Genomic DNA, 12,362 nt, shown 5'->3' with positions numbered 1-12,362 from the left:
ATGCTGTTTACATTACAGGGTACTCACTGCCAAAAACTTAGTTTCCAACTGTCACCATACAGTTTATCCCCTTTACACATTTTACCTTCCCCCTCTCTGCCTTTGTTTGGCTTGTTCATTTATTTTGTTTGATTGTTTTATTCCACATATGGATGAAATCATATGGTATTTGTCTCATTTCATATGACTCATCTCACTTAGCATATCCTCAAGGTCCATCCATATTGTTGTAAATGGCAAGATTTCATCTTTTTATGGCTGTGTAGTATTCCAGTGAGTGTGTGTGCATGTGTGTGTGTGTGTGTGGTGTGTGTGTGTGTATAACGTCTTCTTTATCCATTCATCCATTGATGGGCACTTAGTTTGTTTCCATATCTTGGCTATTGTAAATAATGCTGCAGTGAACACTATTAGAATGGCTATTATCAAAAAGGCAAGAAATAACAAGTGTTGGCAAAGATGTGGAGAAAAGGGAACCTATATATAGGTTGTATGTTGGAATGTAAATTGGTAAAATCAGTATGGAAAACAGTATGGAGATACCTCAATAAATTACAAATAGAACTACCATATGATCCAGCTATCCCACCTCTAGGTATTTATCCAAATATGAAAACACTACTTCAAAAAAGATACGTAGTCTTCTTCTGATTGGCTTCTTTTACTTAGTAATATGCACTTAAAGTTTGTCCATGTCTTTTTGAGGCTTAATAGATCATTTCTTTTTAATGCTGAATAATAATATCCCACTGTAAAAATGTAACACAGTTTATTTATCCATTCACCTAATTAAGGACATCTTAGTTGCTTCCAAGTTTTGGCAATTACAAATAAAGCTGCTATAAACATCTGTGTGCAGGTTTTTGTGTGGACATAAGTTTTGAACTCCTTTGGGTAAACACCTAGGAGTGTGATTACTGGATTGTGTGGTAAGAGTATGTTTAGTTTGGTAAGAAACCACCACACTGTCTTCCAAAGTGCTGTAACCATTTTGCATTCCCATCAGCAACAGATGAGAGATCCTGTTGCTCCAATTCCTCTCCAAATCCAACTCCAGTTGCCAGTGTTCTGAATTTTGGCCATTCTAATAAATGTGTAGTGGTATCTCATTGTTGTTTTAATTTGGACTTCTCTGATGATATATGATATGGAGTATCTTACGTTTATTTGCCATCTGTATATGTTCTTTGATGAGTTGTCTGTTAAGGTCTTTGTCCCACTTGAAAATTAGGTTGTTCATTTTCTTATTGCTGAGCTTTAAGAATTCTTTGTATATTTGGGATGACTGTCATTTATCAGATGTGTCTTTTGCAAATATTTTCTTCCATTCTTTGACTTGTCTTCTCTTTCTCTTGACACTGTCCTTTGCAGAGTGAAAGTTTCTAATTTTCATGACTTCCAGCTTATCAATTATTTCTTTCATAGATTGTGCCTTTGGTATTATATCTAAAATGACATTGCCATAAAAAAGGGTAACTAGGTTTTTTCCTAAATCTTCTAGCCATTTTATAGTTTTATGTTTTAAATTTAGGTCTGTGATCTATTTTGAGTTATTTTTGTGAAGGGTGTAAGGTCTGTGTCTAGATTCATTTTTTCCCATGTGCATGTCTGGTTCTTTCAGCACCATTAGTACTAAAAACTATCTTTACTCCATTCTTTTGCCTTTGCTCCTTTGTTGAAGATCAGTTGACTATATTTATGTGGGTCTATTTACAGGCTCTTTATTGTGCCATTGATCTATTTGTTCTTTCGCCAATACCACAGTGTTGTGAACTTTATAACAAGCCTTGAAGTTGGGTAGCATCAGCCCTCCAACTTTGTTCTTCTCCTTCAGTATCGTGTTGGCTATTCTAGGTCTTTTATCTCTCCATATAAACATTAGAATCAGTTTTTCAATATCCACAAAATAACTGGCTGGGATTTGGGGAGGGGGTTATTGCATTGAACCTACAGATCCAGTCGGGAAGAACTGACATCTTAACAATACTGAGACTTCCTGTCCATGAACATGGACTATCTCTATTTATTTAGTTCTTTGATTTCATTCATCAGAGTTTTGTAGTTTTCCTCATATAGATCTTGTACATATTTTGTTAGATTTATACATAAGTACTTCATTTTGGAAGGTGATAATGTAAATGGATTGTATTTTCAGTTTCAAATCCTACTTGCTCTTTGCTGGTACATAGGAAAGTGGCTGACTTTTGTATTTTAACCTTGTATACCTCAACCTTGCCATAATTGCTTATTTGTCCTAGAGGGGTATTTTTGTTGTTGATTCTTTTGGATTTTCTATATAGATGATAATGTCATTTGTGAACAAAGACAATTATATTTCTTCCTTCCCAAACTATATACCTTCTATTTCCTTTTCTTACCTTTTTGCATTAGCTAGAACTTCCAGTATGATACTGAAAAGGAGTTGTGAAAGTGAACATCCTTGCTTTGTACTTGATTTTAGTGGGAAACCTTTAAGTTTCTCACCATTAATATGATGTTAGCTGTAAGTTTTTTGTAGATATTCATTATCAATGTGAGGAATTTCTCCTCTATTCCTAGTTTACTGAGGTTTTTTTTTTTCAATCATGAATGAGTGTCGCATTTTGTCAAATGCTCTGTCAAATGCACTGACGTGATCATGCAATTAATCTATTATACTTCCCTTTGCAATTCTATTAGTTTTTGCCTCACATATTTTTATACTTTGTTGTTAAGCACATAAATGTTAAAGACTGTTATGTCTTGGAGAACTAACTTCTTTAATCATTATAGAATGCCTTTCTTTATCCCTGATAACTCACCTTGATTTGAAGTCTGCTCTGTCTGAAATGAATATAGCTACTTCTGCTTTCTTTTGGTTAGTGTTAGGATGTTAGCATATACCCCACCCATTTACTTTTAATCTATATGAATCTTTGTATTTAAAGTAAGTTTCTTGTAGACAACATATGGGTAGGTCTTGTTTTCTGAAAAATATTATATTCAACTATTTAATGTGCCTACTCACAAGTAGTAGACTTCTAAAGGATTTCTAATTTTTCTTTTTTACCTTTCCTGAATTTCCCATTTTTATCTACAACAAAAGCACTTGGGTTCTGAAGCAAAAAGAATAAAGAGAAAAAATAAGTATCCCCAGCCATTCCACAGTGGGTCAGTGTCAGATAAAGAACATTCCTAAACCAAGAGAATTAGGTAATGAGGTGGCCACAAAACTAATTTATGAATCTATCCACATGACAGTCCTGTTTTGGTAGCTTCAGGGAAAATATAATTGCCTAGGGGAAGGGCAAGCATGTCTCACAGATAAACCTTACATTTGACAGTCAGATGACATCTCCACTTCCCTGGATTTTAGATAAAAGTAGTTTCACAACATTCTTTATGTACTCTCCCAAATAAAGCTCCTTGAATTAAAAGAAGGCTCATCAGCTTAACCTCCCAATAATCTAAACAATGAATGCCATAAGGGAGTAAAAGGGTGACAGTCTGCATGGGATCACCCAGAGTTCAGCTCCACAACATCCAGAGGGGGAAAACCCTTAAACAGTGGGATTCAGGGTTAAAGTTTAGTCACAGGCTTATTCAGGAGCAATCAACACATGCATATTAAAACACCACTGAATCTCCTTCCTTGTGCAATTAAGAATAATAAAAGGAAAGGAAAATATACCCATGCCCAGCACTTGTAATACAAAATCAGATCAAGTTCAAAATGGGATGCATCCTTAAGCCAATCAAGGGATATGGGTAGTATTCTGGAAACAGAAAAACTAAATTTCACCAGGATACTACAGATTAAATTCTAGATACACAGGCCTACATGAGTAACTGAATGAAAGCCAGTAAATTAGGCCTGCACTTTGAGCTAGATGGCACTTGGGAAACTAAACCTTTGAAGACATCAGGGGAAAAAGGGTTGAAAATAGTATCTGCAGAATGTGTTAGTGCTCCCTACTGCACATAAGCTAAAAATAATGATTGTGTCCATTTTAGTAGCTCTGCAAGAGAATACACACGGCAAAGAAGGCATATATGGCAGGTCACAATGTTGAGATGTGAATGTGTATTTGTTCTCCTTATGTTTCTTCCTTCCTCCTTTCCATCAGGTAGCCAGCACCTATAGATACAACCATGCAAGAAAACAATACCGTGTTTCACTTAGGGATATATACATATGTAATAAAATTAATATATATATATATACATAGGTAATAAACTATAAAGAAAAGTCTTAAGTATGAAAAACCCAAAATCTTGATAAAAATTACCTCTGGGAAAGAAGGAGACTAATATAATCAGAGGAGATTCAAAGTGAGTTTCAACTGCATATGTGATATTTTATTTCTCAATTTGAATATACAGAAGTCTGTTATATTATTTTCTATAAATCTATGTCTGAAATTTTCAAAACAAGCATTATTTCTATGAGCTTTAATTCTGCTCTGAAAAATGATCCATTACTTAGAAATTGTGGAAAATATTGCCTAGTCCAGAGATAAATAAATAAATAACCAGAAACCTACCATTCAGTGATTTAAAAATAATGTATGATGTTTGTGCATTTACTCTAATCATATTCTCCATGTATGTACATATAATGCTTATATATTACATATAGGTCTCATATCTCTGGAGGCTCAATATTAGCTATAAAGATCATGAAATCAGTAATTAAATTTGCCCAGCTCACATCTAACTTTATCTAACACCAAAGTCCACGTTGCTAACCACTGGGATACACAAACTTTTTCTGTTATGGATGAGGCCAACACAAGGGAAATGACTATGCTTGGTCCTATAAAAAAATAAATTTGGTATTTAGGACACAGGTATCCTGATTTCAGTGTGTTACATGGCAGACCCTTTTTAACACTCTGTTATTTTGTACTTTATTCTTTCTGGCGCTCAATGGGTTAATGCTATTCCAATGTGAAAATGGAAGATAAAAGGGGAAGAAAAGAAAATACATTAAAAACTAATAAGAGAAGTGATGTCAGCAAAATGGCAGGCTAAGAAGCTCCAGGCCCTCATTCACCCACAAAAACATTATAAAAAATAAGTAGAGACTTGATAAAATAACTTTATAAGAGATCTGAGAATAGTCAAAGGTCTAGAGCAACTAAGGAACACCCAGTCAGGAAAAGACCTAAGTCAAAATGGTAGGGCAAGTTTTGAGTCATTACTTTACCTTTTCCTTACCACCTGTCCAGTGTGGCAGCAGTTTTGATTTGGAGGAGGTTCCCAGTCCGTCCTTCAAACCAGAGGAAGTAGAGTAGACCTTATTTCCAATATTCTAACTTGTCCGAGTGCTGCCTGAAGGACTCCTCTTTGTTTTTGCTAACTTTGAAGACAGGCGGGAAAGGCAACAGTGCCTGTGAAAGGTGCAAGGAGCCTATAGGTCTACAGAAGGCTGAGACAAGAGATTATAGGTGGACGCATACAATAGACTATCTAAGGCGCCAAGAAGAATCTGGGATGAGACTCTTTGGGAAATTAAGACATTTAAAAGTAGCCACGTATAAAGGGGAACTGAGACATTCACACACAGGCCCACACAACATGCATGTGCAGAAAAGGCCTGACAAGATCTTAAGCTTTCACTTCAGGTTAATTCCTGTGATCAGAGCAAGTCCAGCTCATTGGTAAAGGATCACCCTTGTAAAGAGTAAGTCTGCAAAGACTGGTAGAGGTAGTTGTTATTTGAGATGTTCATATTGCAACCAAAAATGACAAAGCATACAAAGAAACAGGAAAATATAGCCCATTCAAAGGCACAGAAAAAATTGATAGAACCATCTCCACCGAAAGAAGCCCTGACATAGGACTTACTAGAGAAAGATTTTAAAGCAACTGTCTTATATATGCTCAGGAGACAAAGGAAAACAAACAAAGAACTAAAGGCAATCAGGAAAAAGAAGTATGAATAAAATGAGGATATCAGCAGAGACAGAAATTTTTAAAAGGAACAAAACAAATTCTGGAGCTGAATAATATTATAATGTAATTGAAAAATTCATTAGAATGGTTCAATTGTAGATATGATTAGGCAGAAGAAAGAATCAGTGAACTCAAAGATAGGACATTTGTAAGTATTGAGTCTGAGGAGCAGAAAGAAAAAATAATGAAGAAAACTGAACAGAGCCTAAGGGTCTTATGGGATACCATCAAGAGGACCAAAATACACATCATGAGAGTCCCAGAAGGATAAGAGGGCCAGAAAGTGGCAGAAAGATTACATGAAAAAATAATGGCCAAAAACTTCCCAGCTTTGACATAATATGTAAATGTACAAGTAAAAGAGGCTCAACAAACCGCAGCTATGACAAACAGAAACAGTCTCACACCAACAAACATTAAAATCAAACTGTCAATAGGAAAAGACAGAGAGAATCTTGCAAGTAGCAAGAGAAAATCACCTTATCACATACAAGGGATCCTCAATAATATTATCAGCTGATTTATCAGCTGAAACTTTAGAGGCCAGATGTGGTAGGATAATATATTTAAAGTACTTAAAGAAAGAATCTATCAAATGAGAAGTCTATATCTGTCAAAACTATCCTTCAAAAATGAGGGTGAAATCAAGGCATTCCCAAATAAACAGAAGCTGAGGAAGTTCATTAGCACTAGACCTGCCCTACAAGAAAGACTAATGGGAGTCCTTCAAGTTGAAATGAAAGGACACTAAACAATAACTTGTGGCTATATAAGACTATAAAGATCTCTGGTAAGGTAAATATATGGACAAATATAAAAATCAGTATTTAAAAATTTTTGGTTTCTAAATCCACTTTTAATTTTGTACAGGATTTAAAAGACAAATACATCAAAAAATAATAAATCTATTTTAATAGTTACACAATGTATAAAAATGTAATTGGTGATATCAATAACATAAAGTGGGTGGGAGGAGGACAACACTATAAACCAACTGGCCTTAACAGACATATACAGAACACTCCAACAAACAGTAGCAACATATACATTGTTCTCAACTGCACATGGAATATTGTCCAGAATAGGCCGTGTTAGTTACAAAACTAGTCTTAATAAATTTTGAAAGATTGAAATCATACAAATTATCTTTTAAAATCACAATAGAATGAAACTAGAAATCAGTAACAGAAGGAAAACTGAAAAAATTCACAACTGTGTGGAAATTAAACAACATACTATTAAACAACCAATGGGGCAAAGAAAAAACCACAAGGGAATTTAGAAAATACCATGAGACAAATATAAGTGAAAATGCAACAACCAAAACTTATGGTACAGCGAAGCAGTGCTGAGATGGAAATTTATAACTGTCAATGCTTACATGAAAGAGATGATCTCAAATTAACAATCTAACTTTACAGCTTAAGGAACAAGGAAAAGAAGAACAAACTAAACCCAAAGCTAGCAAAAGGAAGGAAATAATATGTGTGGTTTAGAGTGGAGATAAATAGAAACAGAAAGTAGAAAAACAAAAGAAAAAAATCAATGAAACCAAAATGGTTCTTAGAAAATATCAACAAATTTGACAAATCTTTAGCTACACTGACTGAATAAAAAGAGAATACAAAAATACTAACATCAGAAATGAAAGTGGGGATATTACTACTGATTTTACAGAAATGAAAAGGATTATAGGAGAATACAATGGACAATTATACACCAACAAACTGAATAACCTGGATGAAATGAACAAATTCCTAGAAACACACAGCCTACCAATTGAATCATGAATAAACAGAAGATCTTTCATTCATTGCTGGTGGAAGTACAAAATGGTATGGCCACTTTGGAAGACAGTTTGGCAGTTTCTTAGAAAGCTAAACATACTCTTACCTCATGATCTAGCAATTGCACTCCTTAGGATTTACCCAAATATGTTGAAAACTTATGTCCAAACAGAAACCTGCACAAGGATGTTTATAGCAGTTTTATCCATAATTGCCTAAACTTGTTATCAATCAAGATGTCCTTCAGTAGGTGAATTGATAAATAAACTGTGGTACATTTATACAATGGAATATTATTCATTGCTAAAAAGAAATGACCCATCAAGCCTTGAAAAGACATGGATGAACTTTAAATGCATATTACTAAATTAAAGAAGTCAATCAGAAAAGGCTACACATTGTATGATTCCAACTATATGACATTCTGGCAACGGCATGAATATGGAGACAGTAAAAAGATCAGTGATCACCAGTGGTTGGGGGAAGAGAGGGATGAATAGGTTGGGCATAGAACAATTTTAGGGCAGTGAAACTTTTCTGTATGATATTACAATTATGGACATATCTCAGCATATATTTGCCTAAACCCACAGACTTTACAACACCAAGAGTGAACCCTAATGTAAGCTATGGACTTTGGGTGATAATGATGTGTCAATGTGGGTTCATCGATGTGCCACAATGGTGTGGAATTTTGATAGTGAGGGAGGCTGTGTGTGTGCTGGAGAAGGGGTCATATGGGAACTCTTTAATTTTCTGTCCATTTTTCTGGGAACCTAAAACTGCTATAAGAAAATGGTCTATCTTCAAATATTCTCAAAGTATTGAAGAAGAGGGAACACTTCTTAACTCATTTTGTAAGACCAATATTATTCTGATACCAAAACCAGACATATACACTACAAGAAAAGAATACTTGGCCAATATCCCTTATATTGATACAGATATCCTAAAAAATGTTAGCAAAACAAATTCAGAAGCATATAGAAGGATTATACACAATGACAAAGTGAGATTTATTCATGGAATACAAGTGTGGTTCACCATTCAAAAACTAAACAATGTAATATACCACATTAACAGAATGAAGGTAAAAAACACACAATCAATTCATGTTTAAAAAGCATTTGATAAAATTCAGTACCCTTTCATGGTAAAAACACTCAACAAACTAGGAATAGAAGGAAACCACCTTAATATAATAAATGTCATATATGAAAACCCACAACTAACATCATACTCAATGGTGAAAACAAAAGCTTTTCTACTAAGATCAGGAATAGGAGAAGGATGCCCATTTTCACCACTACTGTGCAACATAGTTTTGGAAGCTCTAGCCAGAGCAATTAGGCAAGCAAAAGAAATAATAAGTATCCAAATTGGAAAGGAAGAAGTTCAACTATCTCTGTTCAGAGATGATATGATCTGACATGTAGAAAACCCTAAAGATTCCACACACAAAAAAAATATTAGAACTAATAAGTTAATTCAGAAAAATTGGATACAATATCAACCTGCAAAATTAAATTATATTTCCATACATTAAAAATAAGTAATCCAAAAAGGAATTTATGAAAAATTACAATTACATTTACACTAAGAAGAATAAAATACTCTAGGAATAACCTTAACCAAGGAGGCAAAAGACTTGCAAACTGAAAACTACAAAACATCATTGAAGGAAATTAAAGAGAACATAAATAAATTGAAAGATATCCTGTGTTCATGGATTAGAAGATTTAGTATTGTTAAACTGTCAGAACTACCCAAAGTGATCTACAGATTCAGTGTAATCTCTATCAAAATCTCAATTGTGTTGTTGGAGAAATTTTAAAAACCAATCCTAAAATTCATATAGAATCTTAAGGGATGCAGAATAGCCAAAACAATCTTGAAAACGAAGAACAAATTTGGAGGACACAAATTCCTCATATCAAATTTATTTCAAAAATATAATAATCAGAACAGTGTGCTATTATCATACAGACAGACACATAGATCAATGGAATGTAAGAGACAACCCAGAAATATACACTCACTCCTACGGTCAAATGATTTTCAACAAGGGTGCAAGACCATTCAATGGGGAAAGGACAGTGTTTTCAATAAATGGTCCTGAGAAAACTGATACCCACATGCAAAAGAATGAAGTTGGGCATTTATCATACACCATATACAAAATTAACTCAAAATAAATCAAAGACCTAAATGTAAGAACTAAAACTATAAAACTCAGAAGAAAACATAGGGGAGAAGCTTCCTAATGTTGGATTTGGCAACAACTTCTCAGAAATGACACCAAAAGCACAGGAAATAAAAGATAAAATAAATAACTTGAACTTCATCAATAACTTTCATGCCTCAAAGGACACCATCAACAGATTGAAAAGGCAACACAAAGAATGGGAGAAAATATTTGCAAATAATATATCTGATAAGGGATTAACATCCAGAACATACAAGGAATTCCTATAACAACAACAAAATGAACAATTTGATTAAAAACTGGGCAAAGAACTTGAATAGACATTTCTCCAAAGAATATGTACAAATAGCCAATGAGTACTTGAAAAGATGCTCAACATTACTAATCATTAGGAAAATGCAAATCCAAACCACAATGAGAACAACCTTACACCCATTAGGATGGCTATTAATAAAAAAAAAACAAACAGAATAGACATTTTTGCAGAGAAGACATACAGATGGCTAACAGGCACATGAAAAGATGCTCAACGTCACTAATCATGAGAGAAATGCAACTCAAAACCACTATTAGGTATCACCTCACACCTATCAGAATGGCTATCATCAAAGTCTACAAGTAACAAATGTTAGCATAGATTTGGAGAAAAGGGAACCCTTGTACACTGTTGGTGTGAATGTAAATTGGTGCGTCCACCTTGGAAAACAGTATGGAGGTTCCTAAAAAACTAAAAATAGAACTACTGTATGATCCAGCAATTCTTTTTATATATATATATATATCTGAAGAAAATGAAAACAGTAATCTGAAAAGATACGTGCACCCCAATGTTCATAGCAGCATTATATACAATAGCCAAGATATGAAAACAACCTAAGTGGCCATCAACAGATAAATGGACAAAGAATATTTGGGGGATATATATATATATATATATATATATATATATATATATATATATATATATATATATATATATATATATATATATATATTACACAGCCATAAAAAAGAATGAAATTCTGCCATTTGCAACAACATGACGGACCTAGAGAGTATTGTACTTGGTGAAATAAGTCAGACCAAGAAAGACAACCTATGTTATCACTTATATGTGCAATCTAAAAAGTAAAACAAATGTATATAACAAAAAGACTCACAGAGAACAAACTGGTGGCTACCAGTATGGGAAGAGGGCAGAGGGGAGGAGCAAGAGAGAGATATGGGATTAAGTGATACAAACTGCTATGTTATAAAAGAGATAAGCAACAAGGATATAAATATTGTTCAGCACAGGGAATCTAGCCATTGTTTTGTAATAAATTTAAATGGAGTACAGTCTATAAAAATATTGAATCACTATGTTGTACACCTGAAACTAAAATATCCTAAATCAACTACACTTTAATTAAAAATTAATAAATAGGGCTTCCCTGGTGGAACAGTGGTTGAGAGTCTGCCTGCCGATGCAGGGGACACGGGTTTGGTCCGGGAAGATCCCACATGCTGCGGAGCGGCTGTGCCCGTGAGCCATGGCCACTGAGCCTGCGCGTCCGGAGCCTGTGCTCTGCAAAGGGAGAGGCCATAGCAGTGAGAGGCCCGCGTACCGCAAAAAAAAAAAAAAAGAAAAAAAAATTAATAAATAACAAAAAACAGAAATTAGCAAGTGTTGGTGAGGATGTCGAGAAATCATTACTTTGTGCCTTGCTGGTGGGAATATAAAATGGTGCAGCTGCTGTAGAAAACAGGATGATGGCTCCCCCCCAAAATTAAAGCATTTTCATATGATCCATCAATTACACTTCTGGGTATATACCCTAAAGAATTAAAAGCAGCACTCAAACAGATATTTGCACAACAAAGCTCTTAGCAGACTATTCACAGTAGTCAGAAGGCAGAAACAACTCAAATGTTCATTGACAGATGAATGGAGAAACAAATTGTGGTATATGCATACGATGGAATATTATTCAGCCTTAAAATGGAATGAAATTCTGATACATGCTACAACATGAGTGAACCTTGAAGACATTATGCTAAGTGAAATATTCCATACACTAAAGGACAGATATTGTATAATTTCATTTATATGAAATATATATAATAGTCAAATTCATAGAGACAGAAAGTAGAATAGTGGTTTCCAGGGCTTGGGGGAGCAGATAACAGGGAGTTATTTTTTAATGGGTACAGAGTTTCAGTTTGGGATGATAAAAAAGTTCTGGAAATGGGAAGTGGCAATGGTTGTACAACAATGTGAATGCACTAAATGCCACTGAACTGTACATTTAAATATGGTTAAAATGATAAATTTGTTATGTATATTTTGCCACAAATAACAAAAGAGGGGGTGGGAAAGAGAAGCATGCTGACACTCTTTTTCTGTCTCTGAATGTTGTTAATTGGGTGTGAAGCCTGGAACTATGGCAGCC

General features: G+C 34.4%; 1 long non-coding RNA gene across 1 annotated transcript in view; it reads right to left on the bottom strand.

Moving 5' to 3' along the window:
* Window positions 1-1,990: 1,990 nt before the first annotated feature.
* LOC132481996 (uncharacterized) overlaps window positions 1,991-12,362 on the bottom strand; it is a 28,798-nt gene continuing 18,426 nt past the window's right edge. Inside the window, exon 4 of the long non-coding RNA XR_009530853.1 lies at window positions 1,991-4,117. This is a non-coding gene — a long non-coding RNA (uncharacterized LOC132481996). The remainder of the gene's footprint in view (window positions 4,118-12,362) is intronic.

The sequence above is a fragment of the Mesoplodon densirostris genome, chromosome X (assembly GCF_025265405.1).
Source record: "Mesoplodon densirostris isolate mMesDen1 chromosome X, mMesDen1 primary haplotype, whole genome shotgun sequence".
NCBI classification, from domain to species: Eukaryota; Metazoa; Chordata; class Mammalia; order Artiodactyla; family Ziphiidae; genus Mesoplodon; species Mesoplodon densirostris.
The sequence above is the reverse complement of the archived record's forward strand: the minus strand, read 5'-3'. Positions and strand labels throughout refer to the sequence as shown.